General features: G+C 49.6%; 1 pseudogene; it reads right to left on the bottom strand.

Moving 5' to 3' along the window:
- Positions 1-1,816: 1,816 nt before the first annotated feature.
- LOC130030995 (uncharacterized) lies at positions 1,817-1,970 on the bottom strand (annotated as a pseudogene).
- Positions 1,971-26,209: the final 24,239 nt, after the last annotated feature.

Raw genomic sequence — 26,209 nt, 5'->3', positions numbered from 1 at the left:
TGCCACTGTCCTCCCGTTGTTCATCGATTTGCTCGAGCGGGCCCAGGAACGTCTCCATTGTGACACTTGTTACTGTGTTTGGCATAACGAATATGTCACGGGTTGCTTGCCAGGCTTTGCCATGTGGGTGAGATACTCACGGTAGCTTGCCAGGCTCTCCGAGAGGGGCGGAGGAATCGAACCCGGGTTGGCTGAGTACAAGGCAAACGCCCTACCCGATTCAGAGTGTAAGGAACCGTTATTCATATAAAGAGACTGTGGGCCCTTCAAGGAAGGGATGGGGGTGGACTACGGTCAGATAGATGATGAAAATGGACAAGAAACAGGTCAACCGACTTCCTCTTTGACCCCTTCCCTGGCCTGGGCAGAGGGCAGGGAAACAAACAGTTCCCATCCAAGTGGTCAGGGCACCAAGATAAGCCAATGGGACAAAGAGAGAGTCTCTGGGCTGCAGACCAGGACGACATGGGTAGGTTAGAAGAGGCCCGTGAGCAGAGCAGGAACCAGCCAAGAACCAGCGTGAGGACAGAACGGAGGAGGTCAGGAACCCGATCCAAAACTTCCTTCTGAAAGCTGTTAAATAAACAGATTCTGCCTTCCTAAGCATCTGAAGTTTTGCATGCTAGCTTCGTGTACAAATTGTAAAGACACGGGCCGGAGAGATAGTACTGCGGGTAGGGCACTTGCTTGGCATACAGCCAACTGGGTTCACATCCCAGCACCTCGTATGAGCCCCCCACGCCCACCAGGGGTGATCCCTGAGCACAGAGCCAGTAGTAAGTCTTGAGCACAGCCAGACATGCCCCCCAAACAACAACAAAAACCAAAGACCCACATAAGAGCAAAGCCAGTATGGCGGTAACAGATTGTCCTTGCCTCAGATGGTGGGGGCAAGAATTCTCTAAGACTCAGGGATATGTTTGCCATAATTGCAAGACCCAGGGTACCACAAGGGCTTGGGGAATGCCTTGGACACTGACGAAGGTCTGGCTCCTGAGTAAAGACCCAAGGCTTGCAGCTTGATCCAAGGCAGTGATTTCCAGCTGGTATTGAAGGGGCCTTGGACTCTCAAAGGGAGGAGCACTGTTATGTGTATTTTCCGCCAGCTGCTCTGGATGGCTTTGCAGACCAGCCACACCCCAGGTGGAGAACTTAGTGTCCAGCCCTAACCCCCCTACTCTGTGTCCTTTTCTGGAAATCTGGATCTAGTTGCTAACAGCTCAAGACACACTTTCCAGGGCTGGAGTGATAGCACAGTGGGGAGGGTGTTTGCCTTGCACTGGGCCAACCCAGGTTCTATTCCCAGCATCCCATAGGGTCCCCTGAGTACCGCCAGGAGTAATTTCTGAGTTGCAGAGCCAGAAGTGACCCCTGAGCATCGCTGGGTGTGACCCCAAAAAGCAAAAAAATAAAAATAAAAAAGACACACTTTCCTTAAAGTCCCTGAGTTTCCCAATAGCCTCTGTAAATTTGTGTCCCAGCAGCAGATGGAACTCACAACCCGAAGTCCAGAGTCTAGGCTTCTGGGGTGCCCATCCAGAGGCGCGCAGGAACTCGACAGAGCTCCCAGAAGCATCACTAGGTACAACTGAAATGTCACAGCATCAAACTGGGACCCCAGGCCACTCCCCAGGCAGGGGGAGGGAGGATGGCATCGGGAGCTGGGTCTGAGGCTGGAGGGGAAACTGGTCCATATGAGTCTCAGTCCTGGCAACATTAGAGCCCCTGAGATTCTGTCCCTCTCTCCTTAGTGTTCTTCAATACACACACACGCACATACACACACACACACACACACACACACACACACAAACGAGTTACTTCAACTCATCATGACCGAGTGAGGAGCAACTCCAAGAAAACCTTGCCATTTCACTGCTATAATGGCTGGGAACCTTATTATTATTATTATTATTATTATTATTATTGGGATACTACACTTGATCTTAGCCAAAAGGCCGAGAAGCGATGAATCTAAACGATGGACATGGGAGTGTCCCGGTGGACGATTCCACAACGAAATAGACCACATCATATTCAATCGACGGTTTTGCCTGACTGATGTCGCTGTTGTCCCAAAATTTCGAACGGGATCGGACCACTGTCTCCTTCGTGCAAAATTCTACTTCACAGAGCGGGGAGAAAGGGCTGCACAGTTCAAAAAGAGAACTCCCAGAATGACCACCAACTGGGAACTCTTTCTATTGCGGCAACATGGGAAGATGCCATTGTTGACAACATTGATGAGGAATACGATCGACTGGTTCAGCACCTCTATGAATGTGCGAAGAACGCCAAGAGAGAGATAGCCACAAAAAATCGCCTATCTTCGAAAACTCTTGAGCTAATTCGCCAGCGTGGTTTGGCGCATGCCTCAGGCAACCGCAAGCTAACGTCCGAGCTCGCAAAGCAGTGCAGAGATGCGATCAAGGAAGACCTCAAAGAGAGAAGAGCAGAAGTACTGGTAGATGCGGCAGAAGCCGGGAAAAGTATTCGTAACGCCCGCCTGTCCTTCGCCAACTATAAGACCAAGATGACTGCCCTCCCACGTCCTGATGGATCCATCACATCCTCCAGAACGGCAATGGAGAAGATTATCCATGACTTCTACTCAAATCTCTTTGATAGCCATGTCCACTTGCCGACATACCAAATTCCACAGGATGGATATGTTGTTCCCAACGTTCTCCCTTCCGAAATCTGACACGCCATTTTGTTGGTAAAGAAACAAACAGCACCCGGCCCAGACAAGGTCAGACCTGAACACCTGAAGAACCTGCCGTCAGTACTCATCAATACACTGGCTCGGCTCTTCACTCGCTACCTGTCTGAATGCAAGGTTCCGTCCCAATGGAAAACCAGCAGGACCGTACTACTGTTCAAGACGGGAGACATCCATGACATTGGCAACTATGGCCCGATCTGCCTATTGTCTGTCATCTACAAGTTGTTCACTCGAGTCATCCTAAATAGGATTGGCAGAACACTAGATGAAGGACAACCATGCGAGCAAGCCGGGTTCCGCAAAGGATTCAGCACCATCGACCATTTCATTTCATTTCATTTCATCATCCTGTTAATCGTCGATTGCCTCGAGCAGGCCCCAGTAACGTCTCTTTCATCCTAGCCCTGAGATTATATTCACGGCTCTTTAGGAGAATGAGACCCATCATTGTTACTGGTATTTGGCATATTTGGTAGGCCACGGGGAGTTTGCCAGACTCTGCCCTGTGGACAGGCTACATTCGATAGCCTGCAAGTTTGTCCAAAGCAGGAATGAGATAATAAGATGTCATAAAGAAAAGTTCTGATAAGATGTCGCGCGGCCGGGAATGCGGCCGCGCGGTTCCGGGATCTGGATTTTATAGTCTCTGAGTCTTGGCCGCTGATGGGATTACACGGCGCCAGGGGGCCAGGTGGTGGGTGTGACCCCCGCCTACTGGAATTTGGAGGATCTGGGTGGAAGATGCTCGACTCCAATTCGAGTAGGCTTGGAGGTCTCGGCCCCGGAACCCGCGTGGCTTTGTCCCTCTGCCAGTACCTTCAGGTGTGCGGAGAGTGGTCTCAGCATGGTGGTGGCTGGTCCTGGAGGTCTCCGGCTGCCGTAGCCCTGGCCGGGGCGGGGAGGAAAGCTCAACCCGCTCCCCTCCAAGGGACTCCGGGAAGGAACAGCCAGGCGCGGGGGCAGAGACTGCACTCTTCTCGTCCGGGATCTGGATTTTATAGTCTCTGAGTCTTGGCCGCTGATGGGATTACACGGCGCCAGGGGGCCAGGTGGTGGGTGTGACCCCCGCCTACTGGAATTTGGAGGATCTGGGTGGAAGATGCTCGACTCCAATTCGAGTAGGCTTGGAGGTCTCGGCCCCGGAACCGAGACCATCGACCATATCCACACAATAACCAAGCTCATTGAGGTTTCTCGGGAGTTCAAGATGCCGCTCTGTTTAACATTCATTGATTTAAAGAAGGCCTTTGATTATGTTGAGACGGAAGCGGTCATTGAAGCCCTAGCCAATCAGGGCATTCAAGCCCAATACATCAGGATCCTCCGTGAGCCGTATTGCGGATTCACTACCAGGATCTCACCATTCTACAAAGAAGTGATCATTGATGTCAAGAGAGGGGTGCAGCAGGGTGATACCATTTCACCGAAACTCTTCAGTGCCACCCTCGAGAACATCATGCGACGACTGGAATAGGAAGGAATGGGAGTGAAGATAGATGGTCGGCAACTACACCACCTCCGCTTTGCTGATGACATTGTTTTAATAACACCAAACATCAGCCAAGCGGCACAAATGCTGGCCGACTTTGACCGTGAGTGTGGAAAGGTAGGACTACAGCTGAATCTTACGAAGACAATGTTTATGAGAAACAGCCTCGTTCCTGACGCCCCATTCGCTCTCAACAGAACGACCATCTCCGAATGCAACAGCTATGTGTACCTAGGTCGAGAAGTCAACATGACAAATGACCTGGCACCCGAGCTGCACAGGAGGAAGAGAGCGGCTTGGAACACCTTCAAGAACGTTGAAGAAATAGCTAAGAGGACGAAGAACCTCCGGCTCCGGGCACATCTCTTTGATTCCACTGTTCTTCCTGCATTAACATATGCCTCAGAGACCTGGGCCCTACGCAAACAAGATGAGAACGCCATTCAGGTCTCCCAAAGAGGAACTGAAAGAGCTATGCTTGGAATATCACGTTTCACTCAAATGAGAGAAAGAATCCGGAGTTCTGACATCCGTCGACGATCAAGAATCAGGGACGCTGTCTCATTTGCCAAGGTGTCGAAAATCAGATGGGCTGGTCACGTAATGAGATTTAAAGACGACCGCTGGACTAGAGCTGTTACTGACTGGATTCCACGGGATGTCAAAAGACCGCGTGGCCGCCCACCTACCAGATGGTCAGACTTCTTTGTCAAGATCATGAACGATCGGTTTGAGGCTCTTCATGTTCCCGGAGTGAACAGATGTCATTGGGCTACACTAGCACGCAACAGGGACAAATGGAGACGTTACTGGAGCCCGCTTGAGCAAATCGACGACTAACGGGAAGTTAAGTGATTAAGTGATTAAGTGATTATTATCCGGCTGGAGCGATAGCACAGCGGTAGGGCATTTGCCTTGCACGCAGCCAACATGGCCGACCCGAGTTCGATTCCTCTGCCCCTCTTGGAGAGCCCGGAAAGCTACCGAGACTATCTCGCCGGCACGGCAGAGCCTGGCAAGCTACCCGTGATGTATTCCATATGCCAAAACACAGTAACAACAAGTCTCACGATGGAGTTGTTACTGGGCCCGCTCGAGCAAATCGATGAACAACGGGAGGACCGTGACCGTGATTATTATTTTGTTTGTTTTTTTGTTTTTTGGGTCATACCTGGCGGTGCACAGGGGTTACTCCTGGCTCTGCACTCAGGAATTACCCCTGGTGGTGCTCAGGGGACCATATGGGATGCTGGGAATCGAACCCAGGTCGGCCACGTGCAAGGCCAATGCCCTACCTGATCTGCTATCCCTCCAGCCCCGGAACCTTATTATTTAAAAGCATGTGAATAGATGGTTCTCAAGTTTTCTGGGCTCTTCGGGGAACTGTAGATGAAACTACTGGGGGCTCCAGTAATTCCAAGGTCCGAGGAGCTTGAACCTTAGGGGCGCTGAGTCAACACACACAGACCCCTCCCCTCCCCCCCCAGACGCTGTTAGCAACCGACTCTCAGACCCAGAAGGGTCTCTGTCGGGCAGTGGCGGGGCTCTGCATCCTGGTACTCGCTGAGCAAGCCACTTCTGCTTTGCAGGCACTGTTGCACTCGACGAACAAGACAGAGCTCGTGGGACGCTGATCCTTATCAACTCAGAGAGGGCAGCCAACTCTGCAAACACGGCACCCAGATACTCAGCTTCACCCCAAAGAGGCACCTTTCCAGACACCTCCAACTCAAAACACTTGTCACGGGGCTTTACTGTAGCACTGTCCGTAGCACTGTCCTCCCGTTGTTCATCGATTTGCTCGAGCGGGCCCAGGAACGTCTCCATTGCGAGACTTCTTGTTACTGTGTTTGGCATATCGAGTACGTCAAGGGGAGCTTGCCAGGCTTTGCCGTGTGGGCGGGAAACTCTCAGTAGCTTGCCAGGATCTCTGAGAGGGATGGAGGAATCGAACCTTACCGATTCCTTCCACAGCGAAAGCAAATGCCCTACCCGCTGTGCTATCACTCCAGCCCGGGGCTTTTCTATTAATATTATTATTGTTATTATTATTATTATTATTATTAAAGGTTTGGGCAGGGAATGGGAAAGTGTGAGGGAAAGTGATTCTAGCTTAGAATTTAGGAGACTTCCAGATTCATTAGCAGATCTCACTCCTTCAAAGGTCTTCGACCATTCCTCACCTCATGACTGACTCCTCCAGGTTCCTACCCGCTGGGCTTCCACCTCGTGGGCATCTTTTTTACCCTCCTGGTTCTGGGTTGAATTTGAAGCCTGCTTCTCCTACCCCCACCAAAACACGAGGTCGAAGTCCAGGCTGTACCTCAGACGGGGACCTTATTTAGAAAGAGCCTTTTTCAGGGGTGATCAAGTTAAGACAAGGCCCCGTGGGTGTGCCCCAGCTCTGTTGGATTGGCCTCCTTAAACCCGGGGGAAATCAGACACAGACAGATGCTCACGGGGGAGGACACGTGGAGGCTCATGTGAACAGACCTCAGGGAGTGACACCTCCCAAGACAGCGACTGCCAGCAGGCAGCGGCAGGGCCCTCTGTCAGGCTCCAGGGGGAGCCTGGCCTGGTCTAGTATCTGGGTCTCTAGCCCCGAGCTCTGAGACGAGGTATTCCTAATGTTCTGGCGGTCCCAGTCTGCAGAGTTTTGCCCCCCTTAGAAGCCACGACTGTCTTGTCTTTGAGACATCAGCTCCCCAGTCTGTCGCGTGGAAAGACCAACATCCCCGCACAGAGGAAGTCAACCACCTTCACCCGCCTCACCAGAGCCTCTTGAAAGAGTGTCCTCCAGGCAAATGTGTCGTTGACATTGGTGCTGGAATTCATCTGGGTGAAGAGAGAAACCCACTGGGACTAGAGCACAGCGAATAGGGCGTTTGCCTTGCATGCAGTTAACCTGGATTCGATCCCCGGCATCCCATATAGTCCTCCGAACACCACCAGGAGTAATTTCCTGAGTGCATGAGCCAGGAGTAACCCCTGTGCATGACCGGGTATAACAGAGAGAGAAAGAGAGAGAGAGAGAGAGAGAGAGAGAGAGAGAGAGAGAGAGAGAGAGAGACCCCCAACTAAAGAGCTAAACCCCAAGCGTGAGGGGAGAACAGAGCCTGCCCTTGCCCATCCACAGCCCTGGGCCTCCGAGTCAGCCGGAGGAGACCCCCAGACTAGGTCAGTGGGTGCTGAGTAACTGACCTTCCTTTGAGGGGTAGGTAACATCGAGCTTGTGGATTAGATGTGCCGAGGGTACACTCATACCCAACCTGGCATCTCTCAAAGTACCAATCGATAAAACCCCCAACGCCCTTCCAAGCCCCTCTTCCTCTGACCTGGATTAAGAATTGAGGTAGTCCAATGTCTCATTCTGGAGGCGAGAACACTATAGCACAGGAGTTGAGTGAATTGATATGGCGCTCGAGGGAGAAAGAAGAGGACAAAGATGGCATTGGGGGAGGAGGGAGCAGAACAGAGGAGACCAGACCCCCAGATGCCCCAGGAAAGAGGGGTGATGCCTCCCCTGGGGAACCCTGGTGGTTTTCTTTTTTTTTCTGCCCTGTCCCGGAATTTTATTTATTTATTTAATTTATTTTTAATTTTTGCTTTTTGAGTCACGCCCGGCGATGCACAGGGCTTACTCCTGGCTCTGCACTCAGGAATTACTCCTGGCGGTGCTCGGGTAACCACATAGGATGCTGGGAATTGAACCCGGGTCGGCCGGGTACAAGGCAAACGCCCTATCTGCTGTGCTATCGCTCCAGGCCCTGTCCTGAAATTTTAAAATCTGACCCATAAGGGGAGAATGACATTTATGATAGGTTTTTGGTAGCTGTGGAGAAGATGGTGGTACATCCCTCCAAAATCACTTACTGAGCATCTAGATGGCGGGCCTTTGTCTTTTTAGTCCCTAGAGCAAGGCCAGTGGTGGAGAATTGCTACAACACATATAGCTGCGTTTAAATACCTTCTATTTTCACTTTTTTAAAAAAAATTTTTATTAGTGAGACACCATGGGGTACAGTTGTAGATTTACAAATCTTGTGCTTGGGTTTCAATTATACAATGATCAAATACCCATCCCTCCATCAGTGCCCATTTCCCACCACCACGGATCCCAGTATCCCTCCCACTCCCCCATCCCCCCCATTCCCCCCTGCCTCTGTGGCAGGGCATTCCCCTTTGTTCTCTCTCTCCTTTTGGGTATTGTGGTTTGCAAAAGAGGCATTGAAGTGGCAATCACGGATCCTCCCAGGTTGGGAGAAGCATGCTGAAAGTAGACTATTTTCACTTTCGAAAGTGAGTCAGAGGCCATGATGTTGGGACTAACCCCCTCCTAGCAGAGTCCAGAGGAAATAAGCAAACAAACAAAAAAATCAAATTGTTTAGAAAACTCACAAAGCCATCACCACATTGATCTCTGTAGTCGGACTCCGGTCAACGCCAGTTTAGTTAAAGGTCATTACCAATTCCAAATGGTGATCAATTATTTAAATGTAAGTGAAGGCAACCAGAGTGCAAAGCCTTTCTGAACCAGGCACCATCGATGTTCTGAAAATCACATTGTTTTCCTAAGACACCACCCACTGGGTCCAATCGATGAAACGGCCCTGACCTTTTATCCAAAGACTGATTTATCGCTATCAATACCTCTTAACAGAATGAGCATTAGGGGTTCCACTGCTGATCTTCCTGAGAAAGCACATCAGCACAGAGCAGAAATTGCTTCTCTGCTCATCCCTTCCCCTCAGGGTGACATCTCTGTCCCCAGAAATCCTGTCTGTCTCTCTCCACCTCTCTGCTGAGTAGAAATACAACATTTGGTTGCTCTATTCAACTCCCCTCCAAGGGGAAGGTTGAGTTTTCCTCCCCGCCCCGACCAGGGCTCCGGCAGCCGAAGACCTCCAGAACCAGCCACCACCATGCTGAGACCACGCTCCGCACACATGAAGGTACTGGCAGAGGAACAAAGGCATGCGGATCCCAGGGCTGAGCTCTACAAGCCTGCTTGGATCGGGTGAGCATCCTCCACCCAGATCCTCCATATTCCAGTAGGCAGGGGTCACACCCACCAACTGGCCCCCTGGCGCCGTGTAATCCCATCAACGGCCAAGACTCAGAGACTATAGAACCCAGCTCCCGGAAGCACGCGGCCGCAAATGTGGCTGCACGACATCTTATCATCTCATTCCTACTTTGGACAAACTGGCAGGCTACCGAATGTAACCTGCCCACACGGCAGAGTCTGGCAAACTCCCCGTGGCGTACCCAATACGCCAAATACCAGTAACAATGATGGGTCTCATTCTCCTAACCCTGAAAGAGCCTTGAATGTGGCACTTTTTAGAATCTCAGGGCTAGGACGAAGGAGACGTTACTGGGGCCTGCCTGCTTGAGGCAATCGATGAATAACAGGATGGTCGTGATTGTGATTGTGATTGAACTCCCAGATCACTAATTGGGCATCTCAACAGCGGACTTGGCCTTCTTGTTCCCTAGAGCAAGGCCAGGGATGTTATTGCTATAACATACAGCATGATCTAAAATATTCTAGGTCTAGCCAAGGAACATAAACGCATAAACGTGGCGCTTGGACTACCCCTGGGGCACTGTTATGACACACTAGTGCCTGAAAACCACAGAACCGGAAGTTGCACTGTCCTTAGGATTCAACCATTTTCCTTGAAGTAGTATTTGTTTTTGTTTTTGTTTTTCTTTTTGGGTCACACCCAGCGATGCACATGGGGCTACTCCTGGCTCTGCACTCAGGAATTACTCCTGGCGGTGCTCAGGGGATCATATGGGATGCTGGGAATCGAACTCGGGTCGGCTGAGTGCAAGGCAAACGCCCTCCCTGCGGTGCTATCACTCCAGCCCCCATGAAGTAGTATTTGGAGGACACACATACACACAGAGAAGGGCGTGACCAGGAACCCCGTTAATTACACAGACGAGCAGATATAAGAGCTGGGGGGACTGACTAGTGGCTGAAGATTCTCTCTCACCCTGTGGTGTGACTCTGCACATCTTTCCCTTGAGCTCATTTGAGTGAATTAATTGAACGCTGTGGAGTGGAGAGGGACAGGAGACGGATTTTTCTCACTGGTGAAGTACGCAAAAGGTCCCTTCCTGTTGCTTGGGTATTCCCTTCCCCTGAGAGGAGGAGAGAAGAGAGAGCCAGGGGGTGAGGGAACAGGCTGAGAGAGCCAATGGGTGAGGGAACAGGCTCAGTGCAGGGTCTCCCCAGATATTCGTCTCCTCTGGCCCTTTCAACAGGTGGGGGGACTGGGCTCTGGGTGGACCTCAGGGTCTGTAGCTGGACCACAGCGGGTGGGATTCTCCATGTTTCACATCCTGCATCCCTCCTATCTGCTCAGTGCTCTCACCAAACCACAAGCCCAGTGTGTTTTATGGAACAATTTTTTTTTTTGCTTTTTTTGGCCACACCTGGCCATGCTCAGGGGTTCCTTCTGGCTCTGCACTCAGGAGTTACTCCTGGCAGTGCTCAGGGGACCATATGGGATGCTGGGAATCGAACCCTGGTTGGCTACATGCAAGGCATATGCCCTACCCATTGTGCTATCTCTCCAGTCCCTATGGAACAATCTTTTTTTTTTGTTTTTTTACCACTTTCCCCTTTATCTTCGCCCTTTTCCCATCCTGTGGCCCATGTCCACTGGTTTAGTTCTGCTTTATTTTATCTGTTTTGTTTCCTTCTATCACACACATAGATGAGATCTCGTGCTGTGTATCTTCTCCCTCTGACTTGCTCTCCCAGCAAATTGCTTCGAGTTCTTTCCATTCAGCTGCAGGCGCAAACGTCTCTCGCTTTCCCCGCCGAGTGGAGTTCTGTTGTGTATCCGTCCCACGTCTCAATCCAGGGCACTTTGCACGTAGGCTGTTTCCATAACTGAGTGATTGCAAGGAACGCGTCAATAGATCTTGGGTGGCTGCAACTTCTAAGTGATGACTTCACAGTGCTCCGGCAGGCAGCCAGAGGGCGAATTGTTCAATCACTAGGTAGCTCTGCATTAGTGTTTTGGAGGAAGCTCCACACTTTTTTTTTTTCCAAAAAGTAGAGAAAAGCATCTAATATTCTATTCCGCCCTGAGCAGTATCAGCCCATGGCCTGTCTCATTAGTCTGCATCCCACCTTTCTCACCAGCTCCGTTATGTAAGAAACTGAGATCCAACCCACAAGCTCTGTTACTCACTTGATAAACAACAGCAGAGACCTGGGTGATGCTCCGTCTCCTGTCTCCGAGATCAAAGCAGCACTTCCTCCGGAGACAGGAAGTTTAATGAGCTCTGCCCGAGGAATTCTCCAGAACAGGGCTTGAGAGACGGTGAATGTGATGTCAGCTTCTCGCAAGGGCTGACTCCTGGAATTCTCAGTGTAGCCGGGCAGGAAGCAGGCCTTGGGTATAGGATCCCGCAATTTGCTCTCCAATCTCCCTTCCAGTGAATTCTGTGTCATGTCTTTCCGCTAGCCCCAGGACCTTTGCTGTGCTTGGGGACCCTGCAGTCTCCTGTTGGGTCCATGTAGTGGGCAGACGCTTGCGGCTTCACTAACATGTGCAGTTTCTCCAGCACATGACTCGGGGCTGTGGGAGAGAGGCAGGAGGGACAGGATGTATGTCGGGACAGGATGTTTAGAGTCGTAGGGCAGATGTTTACAACAGAATCTTGTTTGTGTGTGGGTGGGGTGGGGGGTGAGATTTCTAGGTTCTTTGGAGAAATCTTGCCTCCACCCGGGAATATTTCTTACCTGTTGTCTCCTGCCCCCACACTTGACTGTCCTCGCCGGGGCCCCTTGGAGAGGAGTGGGTTGAGTTTCGCTCCCCGCCCCAACCAGGGCTCTGGCAGCCGAAGACCTCCAGAACCAGCTACCACCATGCTGAGACCACTCTCCACATGCATGAAGGTACCGGCAGAGGAACAAAGGCGTGCGGGTCTTGGGGCTGAGATCTCCAAGCCTGCTCGGATCAGGGCTGGGCATCCTCCACCCAGATTCTCCAAATTCCAGTAGGCAGGGGTCACACCCACCAACTGGCCCCCTGGCGCCGTGTAATCCCATCAACGGCCAAGACTCAGAGACTATAAAACCCAGCTCCCCGAATGCGGCCGCGGGTATCTTATTATCTCATTCTTACTTTGGACAACCTGGCAGGCTACCGACTGTAACCTGCCCACACAGCAGAGTCTGGCAAACTCCCCGTGGCATACCCAATATGCCAAATACCAGTAACAATGATGGGTCTCATTCTCCTAACCCTGAAAGAGCGTTTAATATGGCACTTTCAAAAAAATCTCAGGGCTAGGACGAAGGAGACGTTGCTGGGGCCTGCTTGAGGCAATCGACGAACAACAGGATGGTCGTGATCGTGATTGTGATCATTGTTCCCATAAAATGAAGACAGTCCCCACCCTACTGCCATCCTCTGAGACTCCAGAAGTTCTACACGCTTCTGCTAACTGCCCTCCAGCCACCCGCTCTCCGTGCACGGGTGATTTGTGTGCGCGTGTTGGTTATTCCTTCAAAACGTAATTAATCACGAGTGTTGGAAATCACGATACTTGTTGTTAAAGATTATGTGATGGATTGGTCAAATATTTCAGCGTGAAAGAGAAAATCAATAACATATATTCAGAAACGATAGATTTAAAGAAAAAAACAATCACCCAAACCAAAGCTAAGACGAATGGCAACTGACACAGGGGAGGGGGACTTCAAAGGACGGGTTCCTCTTTCTTACCATCTCCAGGGAGCAAGGGACGCCTCTTCGTCCTGGGGAGGTGGCGGGGGGGCGGCTCGCTGGCCCTGTGGCTCCTGGTTCTGTTCCCAGGAGCCTGCAGGAGGGAAGCAGATGCCCGTGTTTTCAGAGACCCCTCAGAGACCCCACACACACAGCAGCTCCCCTCAGCTCAGACTGAGGTTGACCCCAGGGACCCATGCGTGCATGTGCTAAGCGTGGGGGGCGTGCATGTGTGGGGGCGTGCGTTTGTGTACATGTGTGTGCGTGTATGTATGTGTGTGCATGCATGTGTGTGTATGCGCGGGTCTGTATGTGCGCGTGTGTGTGAATGTATGTGTGCGGGTGTGTATGTGTGTTTGCATGTGTGTGGGGGGGTGTGTGCAGGTGTATATGTGCACGTGTGTGTGTATGTATGTATGTGTGTGTGCATGTGAGTGTGTGTGCGTGGGTCTGTATGTGTGTGTGTGAGTGTATGTGTGCGGGTGTGTATGTGTGTTTGCATGTGTGTGTGTGCAGGTGTGTGCAGGTATGTATGTGCATGTGTGTGCATGCGTGTGTGTGTGCGCGGGTCTGTGTGTGCGTGTGTGTGTGAATGCATGTGTGCGGGTGTGTATGTGTGTTTTCATGTGTGTGTGGGTGTGTGCAGGTGTGTAAGTGCATGTGTGTGCGTGTATGCATGTGTGTGTGCGGGTGTGTGCCGCTGTATATGTGCATGTGCACTTGCGTATGTGTGTGTGCGTATGTGTGCGGGTGTGTGAGTGTGTGCATGTGTGTACGTGCATGCGTGTGCATGTGTGTGCACGTGTATATGTGTGTGCATGCACAGACATGTGTGTATGTGCACGTGTGTGTGCATGTGTGCATGTGTGTGCACATGTATATGTGTGTGCGTGTGAGTGTGTGCATATGTGTGTACGCATGTATATGTGTGCTGTGTGTGTGCACAGACGTGTGTGTGTGTGTGTGTACATGGAAACCCCTCCCAGGAATGTTAAAGTGTGTTATGGGTGGGGTGTGTTACGGGCAGCCTGGGGCTCTGTGCTCAGCTCTTCCTGCCTCAATCCACCCTAGTGCCCGTTGTTCTGACCCCCTGTGACAGGCTGGGTGGGGTTGTGCAATGGACAGTGAGTGGCAGGGAAGACACGGGAGTCAGGGAGATGCTGGCTGCCCTGCCCACTGACCAGGGGGCTGCAGGAGATGGGGCCAGCGTGAGCCCCCCACCCCCACCCCCGTGAGTCAGAGAAGCACTAGAGGGGACTCACAGACTATCACAGACCTGGGTGGGGGCACTCCCTCTTACAAGTTCAGAAATAAGGGATGTGGGTTTTCAAGCCATTCCTGGGGTTCCTTTGGGACTGGGGAAAGGTAGCCCCCAGCACCCTGGCCAAGAGCATGCGGGTTCCGCCTCCCAGGGTCTTGCCGGTAGCTCCTGGCAACAGGGAGAGGAGGCAGGGCCAAGGCCTGTGCCCGGGACCACCTCCTCCAGGGAGGCGGGTGACGGGGTTCAGCAGGAGGAAGGGAAGCAGAATCCAGGGAATGGGCCCTGGATTCCTTCCCTACTGGCCTTTAGGAAGTGGCCAGTAGCTCCCCAAGGCCCTCAGTGCCCTTGGGCCAGCCACTGCCTTGCCTCTCTGTGTCAGGTCTGCACCCCTCACCCTTGGAGGCATCTCCCTCTGCCCCTGGGGTCTGTACCGCCCACCTGACAGATGGCGTCTCTCTCTACCGACAGCCCTTGCCCGGATCCTGTCTGAGGCGTCCCTCAAAGGCGGGTCCCATGGACCCCGGGGTTCTGCCTCCATCCTATGCACTGTCTCCCTATCCAGACACAGCAGAGGGCCTGCGGTCCCCCTCAGCCCAGCTGGCACTCACAGGACCACGAGTCCCACCCCTCTGTGTAGCCCTTCCAGAACTCTCCACTGCATTCTGGATCCCAGAGGACACAGGCTGCCCAGCCTCTGCCCAGCACCCAAGCTAACTCCATTGGAGAGGGCAGCTGGTCTCTCTGAGTCCCCAGTAGGGCAGGGACAGAGCCACCTGCTGTCACCCTTCCTTCTTGTCTTCGGGTCTCCTCTCTGCTCCTGAGGACAGCAGAGCCCTGGTTCCCCCCCACCCCAGGGCCCTGGGGCCCCAGACAGCCCCTCTTGCCACTGCGGCTCCCTCTCCTTCCCCCTCCACCACCCTGTTCCCAGCAACAAGGGACACCCAGCTGAGAGTCAAGGGCACAAGAGGAAGGAGAGAAACTTCATCGATTTTGGAATTTTCTGGAATCATGTGAGATTCAGTTGAGAAATTCATGTTTGACTCACATCTGGAGAGGGATCCTGGACTGATTATGGTATAAAAAGCCCCCCCCCCCCCCCCGAAAACAGAGCAGGTTCCCCACCTCCCAGCCCTGCCACAGGACTTATCAGAGTCTTTCCTACTGCCGCACTTCAAGTCATCCTGGTGGCCAGAGTCGGGGCAACGTTGGGCTACAGGTCTTTTGTCACAGGGGACTTCAGGGCGCCAGTGTCCAGCCCTGCGAGGATCATACTCCGCACGTTGAAGTTCAGAAGACTAGAGAGAGAGCGGCACTTCTAGAAGGGCCGACAATGATGGGAGCCATGAGGAGTACTGACACCAGGAGCAGAACTGTCCACACTGCAGGAGGCACTGACCAATCCCCCCAACCCCGTCCACACCGCAGGAGGCACAAACCTGACCCGCTTACTGAGACACTGAGATAGCCCCTACAGTGCCGCTGAAAACAGGGCATCCACAGTGCAGGGAATCAGAGAGATGAAAAATTAAAGGAAGAGAAAATTGACAACATATAAATGTCAGTTCTCAAAGGGAAGCATCATAGAGAAATTGCATTTCAGCCAGTAGTAGTTCATGGGGCCGGTGGGTCTATTTTTAATGGCTGTAAAAGCCACTCCAAAGTGAAGAGGGGAAGGTGTTGAGCTTTGCCTGCTGGCGGAAACCCAAGAAAGCAGAAGTTATAGTTGCAAAGACGTTTCACAGAGGAGCTGCAGTGAGTAAGATTTTTCAGATCGCGTTGTCAGCAGAGAGCGGTGAGTGCCCGAGATGCGATGGATGCCGTCAATAAGGAAAACGGGATCAATAAGGCCTGTGATCAATAAGGCCGGGTCTAGACAGGCTGTCATGTTTTTGCCGAGTCAATCAACTTTCTTTCTGACGTTCAATACCTGGTAAAATGGAGAGAATCGGTTGAATATAGATCCATGAATCCTGAGCACAGGGTCTTCGCTTTTAAAACCAGGATATCACGCATTATTAGTTAATAACTTGGGCTTCAAAGATGGCAGCCCCAATCTCTTAGGCTCTTAGAAAGCAATAAAAATGAAAGTCATTTGGAGAGGGGGGAGGGAGAAGGTAGGTGTGGGGAGGATTTGGGGTGGGGGTGGGAGGGAAACCACATGGTGTGTGGAGGAATGGGTGTTGGAACACTGTATGACTGAAACCCAACCATGAACAGCTTTGTAATGTTCTGGCTCATGGTGATTCAGTTAAAACGAATCAATAAATATCATGACCATACTGTTGTTCGTCAATTGCCTCGAGCAGGCCCCAGTAATGTCTCTTTCGTCCTAGCCCTGAGATTTTAAAAAGTGCCATATTCAAGGCTCTTTCAGGGTTAGGAGAATGAGACCCATCATTGTTACTGGTATTTGGCATATTGGGTACGCCACGGGGAGTTTGCCAGACTCTGCCGTGTGGGAAGGTTACATTCGGTAGCCTGCCAGGTTGTCCACAGTAAGAATGAGATAATAAGATGTTGCGCGGCCACAAATGCGGCCGCGTGCTTTTGGGGGCTGGGTTTTATAGTCTCTGGGTCTTGGCTGTTGATGGGATTACACAGCGCCATGGGGCCAGTTGGTGGGGGTACCCCTGCCTATTGGAATGTGGAGGATCTGGGTGGAGGATGCTCAGCCCCAATCCGAGCAGGCTTGGAGATCTCAACCCCGGGACCTGCATACCTTTGTTCCTCTGCTGGTACCTTCATGCATGTGGAGAGTGGTCTCAGCATGGTTGTGGCTGGTTCTGGAGGTCTTCAACTGCCGGAGCTCTGCTCGGGGCGGGGAGGTAAACTCAACCTGCTACCCTGCAAGGGGACCCTGGCGAGGACAGCCAGGTGCAGGGGCAGGAGACTCTGCGCTGTTCTCTTCAGGGAGCTGGGTTTTATAGTCTCTGGGTCTTGGCCGTTGATGGAATTACTCCACCCGCCCCCCTGCAAGACCCCAGCGAGGACAGCCAGGCATGGGGGCAGGAGAAGTTATATATATAGATATATATACACATATATATGTGTGTATATAGATATACACATATATATCTATACATATAATTAAAATTTTTTATAAAGAAAGAGTCATGTATCTAAACTACATGGGATGCAAGGTTACTTGGACAAGAATGGAAATGAGAATTAGTACACATGCTTGGCTTGCAGATCTCCCCAGCCCCAACCCTTCTCTCTACTCTGCCCCCAAGGCCAGTGATGAGGAAGTCATGCTTTCAGGAAGGGCAATGCCAAAGACCACAGACAGTGGCTTCAGCTCACGGTTTGCTTTTGGCTGATGCTTTCATTTTTAAATCAATTTAGTCCTGGGGTCAAGAAGATAGTGCAAGTAAGGTAAGGTGCTTGCCTTACAAATGGCGCACCTGGGTTCGATTCCCAGCATCCCACAGAGTCCCTCAAACCTGAGAGAGTGCAGAACCAGGAGGAACCCCTGGGCACTTTCGGGTATGGTTCAAAAAGCAAAAGAATAAAAATTTTAAAACACCACAAATTTAGTCTTGGGAAATTGGTTCATGCAAGAGAGGTTACATAAATTGGGAAAGACCGTAGAATATTTAACTACAACCAAGAGCTACTTTCTTGTGTCAAGTAAGACAGCAAACCTCTACCAAATTCAAATGTTTAAAATACAAAGTATGGAAAAATGAAATTGGAAATGGGCTAAGATGATGTACAGAGGGAGATGGTGCCCTCTCTTACATAGGTATCTATTTAGCAAAATTGTGAAGGAAAAAACTCAAGGATTTTAGTCAAGGGAAATAGTTTGTGAAATTTTTATATAATAGAGATATTTGAATGTTGGCTAATAGTCAAAAAAGGTTGATACTTCCAATGATTATGTCTAAAAGACTTTGTTTCTATATAAACGTGTATTCATATATATTTAAAGGTCGGTTTCAAGCTTTGTAAGGGTCTATTGCACAGCGATCCAATTAAAAAATTATAAAAAAGAAAAGAAGAAAAAATATATAAAAGTGTGATTTTCTTATTAAAAAATAAAATAAAAATAGAGCTCAGTTTCATCCATCTGTACTCATTTATTAATCACCTTTAACTTTTTTATGGGGGGAGAGGGTGAAAATTGGAGCCACTCTGGGTGGTGCTCAGGGAGCACTCCCGACTCTCCTCTGAGATCAGTCCTGGGAATTCAGGAAACCAGCTGTGGTGCCGGCAACCCAACTGGGGTCAGCAGCATGCAAGGCAGGTGCCACTATCCTCAGGAACATTCTTAAGCAAATCCCAATGATAATTGGTTCTAAAAATTGGTTTTAAAATGCTAGCATAGGTAAGTCAGCACATAGTGTCAGCATGACGTTAGCAGACGCAGAGATGCAACTCCAGGTGAGTTGCATCAATACAAGGACCAACAGGTAAGACCCCTAATCAGAATTCTACTCCGACTCTATTGCAGACCCGAGCAGCCCAAACACAGATATGTGGAATTCATCCCAGGAACCAAAACATGGTCTAAAGTTTAAATAAAGGATGTCCTGATGTTTTCAACAAGAACAAGATAATTAGGCGCCTCTTTCAAAAAGCGTTGAAAATATGTCTGGATACATTCGTTTCCTTTCTAGAATCACTCTTTGAAAACCGGGGCTGGATGGATTATCCGGGGGCCAAGAGCGTCACCTTAAAGCCAGACTCATGGTCATAGCGAGTGATTCACATAAGGCCACTTAGAAAGGTCGGGAGAAAGTGATGATTACAACTTGTTTATTCATTCACTGAGCATATACGTGCTGTGGCTCTTCTGGTTCCAGATGTTGTGCAGATGTTGAGGATGCCTCGGTCATACTGTTGTGTCATGTGTTGGTTGTGTTATCACTATGGCTGTTGCTGTGTTACGATTGCAAATGTTGTATTAGAATCATTATCTGCTAGAGTATATATCACAAGAGAAATTTTTAGAGCCTGTGGTTGAACCAACATCTCCAAGGAATTTTACTGCTCAAAATTCAGAGTTAGAAGATAAGGTTGAAAAAGGATCCCCTTTACTTTAGCATCACAAAATATCCCATCCAATACTTTAAGACTACCTTGAAGTCAAAGGAAAGTTGAACTGAGCTTTCTGGAGGGAGGGGGAGGAAGAAGGCTGGAGATCCCATGGTTCTAGAAGGTATTATCAAGACTGGATTGCCCTAATTTCAATAATCCAAATAGAGATGTGATGTGTCTTAATTATTTTTCTGGAAAAATAAGCAACAAAAGAGGCAGATAAAGACTTTGAAAAGAGTGTAGTGGGAAATACCAAGTTTAGAGGGACTAGGATAAAGTAGAGACAATTGCCCATTGGGGTAGATTCTGAGTTTCCCGCTCATAAAGGAATTTGGAAAGCTACCCACCATGCCCTTCAGGAGATTGAGATTCTGCGTGTCAGCCTCCATCAGGTGCTGATATGTGCCATGAAGACTGAGATGCAGGGTAATTGGGCAGAGAGCGATGGGACTGTCAGGGATACTGTGAACTGGATGCCTGTTGTCCAGCCTTGGAAGAGAGAATCTTGCATAGATCCCAGTAAATGGAACCCAGTGGCCATTGAGGAGAGTCTGTCCAGGTCAAGGATAGCACACACTGCGGGTCAGAGTGCTCAGCGGGTCTGGGAACAGAAAGGGCAGGAGAATGTTGGGAAGACCCACCACAGGTGAGGGTGAGTGGGCAGGAAGCGGTGCCTGTTAGTGAACCTCGAGAACCCGGCATGGTCTGGAGCCAGTTTCCCCGGGATGACTCTGGTTACACCTGCTGGCCCCAAGTCATTCACAGAAGCCTCGCTCGCTCTCAGATTCTGTTCCTTTTCCTTATCACATCTCCCTCAGCCTCCTAGCCAAGGTTGCATTCAATCACAATGGGCCGTCTACATGGGAAAGAGTCCATGGGAAATAAAAATATTAAAGCCCGTAGGAGAAATAACAAAAAAATAATTTGATGACTTAAACTAAGCGGGCTGGAGCGATAGCACAGCAGGTAGGGCGTTCGCCTTACAAGCGGCCAACATGGCCGACCCGAGTTCGATTCCTCCGCCCCTCTCGGAGAGCCCGGCAAGCTACCGAGAGTATTCGATATGCCAGACACAGTAACAACAAAGTCTCCAATGGAGACGTTACTGGGCCCACTTGAGCAAATCGACCATCAACGGGAGGGCCTTTACCTTACCTTAAACTAAGCAACTATTATTAACCAGGACATATAAAGGAAGCATTGGTAAATTGGATTTCATCAAGAAATTATGCTGCTCAGAGAGCCCCATTAATGAGTGCAGACTGTCTCATACCAGAAGGTAAGAAAAACAGACAAAGAGCCACCCGAACTTGACATATCCAGACTGGAAAGAGGGATCTTCCGCTAGCTAAATTCAGGACAATTCCACTTCTCAAAAGAATAACCAGAAACATGAATAACTGGAGTCTTTACTGTGCTATAAAGACAGATTAACTAATAAAGGAAAGGATTGGGAGTCTTTATTTAAGGTTAAAATGCCAACTAATCAATTTTGAAGACATAATAGAGTTGAAAAATTACTATCATTGCCACCACCCACAGTGATAATTACTTCACACTGGGTGGATTTGGGTGGATGTTTACAGGGGCTCATGGTAAGAGCGTGGTGTTTCCCCGGGGACCGCATTAATAATTACATAGGAAGGAAAGGTTCCCCCTTAGTGCAGAAATCAGTCAACATGTTGTTTAAAGTGACCCCCGAGATGTCAGAAGTGTCTTCAATCGTCACCATGAGAAAAACAGGGCATCGATCGTGAGTTTTTCTGAGAACAAACACCTGGACTCAACCCTCCAGCAAGCCGCTAGGAATATCCATGTTCAACCAAGTTCTACAAAATGACTCACTTGTGTTCCGAAATAAACGTCCAATACTGGGAAGACAAAGAAAGTCTGAGAACCTGTTCAGATTTGAAGGAGACAAAATATAACTGAGAAATAAACACACTTCTGCCAGGGGACGTGCTCTTAGGACAGCCCCTGCGTGCAGGGTTCATGGGTCAGACTCTCATATGTTACATACCAAAAGTATGGACAGCAGGTTCCTCAGTGCACTAGGTCATGGGTTGAAAGGAAAATGTCCTTGAGCTTCATGCAAATACTGACTTAAGCACTTAGAGAAGAAATTTTTTATGGCGTCCATAGGTCACTTGATCACTTGACTTCCCGTTAATCGTCGATTTGCTTGAGCGGATGCCAGTAACATCTGCATTTGTCCCTGTCACGTGCTAGTGTTGCCCAATGGCGTCTGTTCATTCTAGGAACACGAAGAGCCTCAAACCAATCGTTTATGATCTTGATGAAGAAGTCTGACCATCTGGTAGGTGGGTGGCCACATGGTTTTTTGACGTCCCATGGAATTCAGTCGGTAATGGCTCTAGTTCAGCTGTCGTCCTCAAATCTCATTACGTGACCAGCCCATCTGATTTTCGACACCTTGGCAAACAAGAGAGAGTCCCTGATTCTTGATCATCCACGGAGGTCGGAACTCCGGATTCTTTCTCTCATTTGAGTGAAACGTGATACTCCAAGCATAGCTCTTTCAATTCCTCTTTGGGAGACCCGAATAGCGTTCTCATCCTGCTTGCGTAGGGCCCAGGTCCATAGAAAAAATAATTTTTTATTTTTTTCCTCTCAAATAATTCACAACAGGGTGATGGATGATAATAGATAAATGATAGACGACTGATAGAGAAAATGAATGTGGCAAATCCTTAACAACTGTTAGATCTAGATGAAGATGAATCTCTTAAAAAGTGAGATACAGGCATTCATTAGTTAATTTTTAAAAAATTGTTGGTGTTGTTGCGGGGGGAGTATACCCAATTCTCAGGGCTTACTCCTGGCTCTGTGCTCAGGGAACACGTCTACCCATGCTCATGTATGGGGTGCCAGGAGTCAAACCAGGGTTGGTAAAACAAAACAGCATCCTACCCCTGTGCCATAGCTCCAACTCCTAATTCTTATAACATGGTGTAAATCATCACCTACTGATGAGGTCAGTAGCAGAGCTGTGCATGACCTGCATGTGTGATATCTTCAGATGTGATCCCTGGCCACCATAAACAAATTTTTCTAAATAAAAGGGCTTTCAAAAATGTAAATAAATTTTAAAAAAACCCTTAAAATAAAAAAAAACTGGACAGGATCGTTGGATTAATACAAATACATATTTGAAATTCAGCATCTATACCATAAGCTGCTAGGGACATTGATAATGCCACAGATACATCATGGCTGTTATGGAATACTACACAGCAGTGAAAATGAACAGTCACTGACTTTAACAATGAGGATAAAGCTTATAAACCTGAAAGAGTATGTAGCCTTTGATTCCACTGAGAAATTTCTGGAGCAGCAAAATGCCTCATTTCACTCACGGCATTAGAAATGAGGAGATATTTTTGTCTACATTTCTGGGCTTTTATCCACAGGAAATGAAGTTGGGGTTGAAAAGATAGTTGGTTACCCTGTTACTTGTAACATTATCAACGGTAAGAAAAGCAAAAACATAATTGAAATCCAAGCACAAATACATAATTGAAATCCAAGCACAAAAATTTGTAAGTCTACAACTGTACCTCATGGTGTTTCACTAATAAAAAAAAAAAGAAAAAGAACCCCCCGGAATGTTCACTGACAAATGCATCACTTAATCACTTAACTTCCCGTTAGTCGTCGATTTGCTCGAGCGGGCGCCAGTAACGTCTCCATTTGTCCCTGTCGCGTGCTAGTGTAGCCCAATGGCATCTCTTCGCTCCGGGAACATGGAGGGCCTCAAACCGATCGTTCATGACCTTGACAAAGAAGTCTGACAAATGCATATGTAAAGAAAATTTAGGAAAAATGCACAAACACACACCAGAAAACTATACAGCCGGTAAAAAGAAGAGCCTGTTGTTTTTTAATGTAGGGATGGAGCGGGGGACATCATGTCCAGTAAAATGGACCAGGCGTGGGGAAGCAGATGGGGCCTGAGCTCACATTCCTGAGGGAGTCACTAAGTCAGGCCAGGCCTGCAGGCCCAGGGACCAGAGTGGGGACAGCAGGGGCTGGGGGTGGGAGGAGAGACAGGAAATGGGGGCCCGAGCAGGAAGCCACAGTTACACAGGACAGGCCAAGTGCACCGGAGTAACTAATTTCTCAGTTACTCTGGTGCGTTGTCTGAAATTTCTAAGAGAGTAGGTAGAGCTTCCATTTCTTGCACATGAGTACACACACACACACACACACACACACACACACACACACACACGCATACACATGCACACACACGCACACACACATACCACAAAGGTATTTTTTAGCACCTAAATAAAACTCTTCCCCCTCCCCCACATTAATACTTCTCTCTAACTTCTCTCTGAGTGTGACATCTGAAGCGGGGGCCCAGGAAGTCACACCCACCCCCCAAGAACTGAAACCCCCACCATCGTGGTATCAACTGCAAGGGCTGCAGGAGGGAAATGAGGGGAGGGCAGGGGAAGGGGAGGGGTTTTGTTTGTTTGTTTGTTTGTTTGGGGGGTCACACCTGGTGGTGCTCAGGGTTACTCCTGGCAGGCTCAGGAGACTATATGCCATGCCCTTCCTTTCTCCCTTCCTCCCTTCCTCCCTTCCTCCCTTCCTCCCTCCCTCCCTTCCTCCCTTCCTCCCTTCCTCCCTTCCTCCCTCCCTCCCTCCCTCCCTTCCTCCCTTCCTCCCTTCCTCCCTTCCTCCCTTCCTTCCTTCCTTCCTTCCTTCCTTCCTTCCTTCCTTCCTTCCTTTCTCTTTCTCTCTCTTTCTTTCTTTCTTTCTTTCTTTCTTTCTTTCTTTCTTTCTTTTCTTTCTTTCTGTCTGTCTTTCTTTCTCTCTCTTTCTTTCTCCCTTTCTTTCTTTCTCTCTCTTTCTTTCTTTCTCACTTTTCCTTTCTTTCTCTATCTCCCTCTTTCTCTTTCTCTCTCCCTTCCTTCCTTCCTTCCTTCCTTCCTTCCTTCCTTCCTGTCTTTCTATCTATCTTTCTCTTTCTCTTGCTACTTTCTTTCTTTCTCTCTTTCTTTCTCACTTTTCCTTTCTTTCTCTATCTCCCTCTTTCTCTCTTTTCTTCCTTCTTTCTTTCCTCCTTCCTTCCTTCCTTCCTTCCTCTCTCTCTCTCTTTCTTTCTTTCTTTCTTTCTTACTTTCTTTCTTTCTTTTTTATTGAATCACCACAAGATACACAGTCATAAAGCTGTTCATGACCGGGTTTCAGCCATACAATGTCCCAACACCCACCCCTCCACCAGTGTACATTTCCCACCACCAGTGTCCCCAGTTTCCTTCCCAAGGGTACCAACTGAAAGAAATTCACACAATCTTTTGAAAAGAAAAATAGCTAGGAGGTGATGTGTACATTTGGCTTCTTGGTGGCGATCAATTCAGAAGACCTGCATAGCCAGGTAGCCTGCTGTGCTCCGTGACTGTGAGCAGTGTTTGCTAATAAATCAGAAAAAGAGGTTGGGAGAGAGGGGAGGGGAGGGGGTTAAGGTGTAGACAAGCCCGGTTTGGTTCCTGGCACTGGTGGGATGCCTGAAAACCATCAGGAGTGAGTCCTGAGCACAGAGCCAGGAAGAGGCCCCAAGCCCTGCGCCAAATAAATCCTCCTGGAAAAGAAAGAAATTAAAAGCTGGGGTGTGAGGGAGCTCCGAGTGCCCCGCTCTTTCTCTTGGTCATGAACACAGGAAGAAGCAACCAACAAGGTAGACGTTTCCTGTCTTATGTCGTAGCTTCTGTCTCATGGAAAGGATCTTTAAAGCAACATGAAGAGAACGGGCCATGCTGGGAAAGCAACTCTCTCGAGAAACTGTCTCCAAAACAGAGAGGTGGCACCTGAGCCAGCCGCACCCACTCTCCCTCGTTTCCTCACTCAGCACCCATGGGGGCCCTTGCCAGTGGCAGGCCGCAGAGCCCACCTCCAGCCTCCCAGAGTGGGGAGCCCAGACTCATTCCCACAGGACTCGAGCTGGGAGCGAGTCACTGACTCATGAAGTGGGTCCGGAGCTCGAGTGAAGAGCCAGGAAACTGGAACCAAACCTCCAAAGACATGTTCTGAACCGACAATGTGGTCTTGAGACGTGAGTTCCAGACAAAACAAATGTGTCAGCGGGAAGGGAGTCACGGTGGGCAAGAGCAGCTGAGGCCACGGCCATACCCTCAAGACAGATGTGGGGACCCGGGATGGTCCCACGCTGAGCTTCACAGCTGCAGTGCAGCGACTTCTTGGTGTGGGGTTCTGGGTGCCTCAAACCTGTGGTTCATTTTTCACCCATGGCAAAAAGTGTGTTTGTCACTAGCCATGACGCGTGACCTGAAATGAGGGTGAAGGGGAACCTAGGGACGAGGCCACAGCCCGGCCATGCTCGTGCTGGCAGTTGGAGGAAGGAAAGCTAGGAAATACCGGGTCAGTCCCGTTGAGCAGGGCCCTGGGTGGGTCCCCCACCATTCGGGGGTCCCCTGGAGTGACCCCATCTCCTGAGTAAAGTTGCCGAATCCTGGAGAGTGCCAAGCTGGGGGCCGCGGAGACAGATCGTGGGGAAGGCGCTACCCATCGACTGAGGATTGGTCACCCAGCACTGCCCACAGTGCCCAGGCATCACCAAGAGTGATCCCTGAGCACAGAGTCTGGGTGAGCCTTTTTTAAAAATGAATATAAAATACTTTTTTAATGGCTATAAAGATTTTTTAATTCATTCATTCATTTATTTATTTTGAATACCCACCCCTCCACCAGTGACCATTTCCCACCACCACGGATCCCAGTATCCCTCCTACCCCCCACCCCCTCCATCCCACCCTGCCTCTGTGGCAGGGCATTCCCTTTTGTTCTCTCTCTCTCTCTCTCTCTCTCTCTCTCTCTCTCTCTCTCTCTCTCTTCTATTGGGTGTTATGGTTTGTATAAGAGTTAAGCCTGATTTTCAGAGAGAAATG

This window comes from Sorex fumeus, unplaced genomic scaffold (assembly GCF_029834395.1).
Source record: "Sorex fumeus unplaced genomic scaffold, SorFum_2.1 ptg000005l, whole genome shotgun sequence".
Taxonomy (NCBI): Eukaryota; Metazoa; Chordata; class Mammalia; order Eulipotyphla; family Soricidae; genus Sorex; species Sorex fumeus.
The sequence above is the reverse complement of the archived record's forward strand: the minus strand, read 5'-3'. Positions and strand labels throughout refer to the sequence as shown.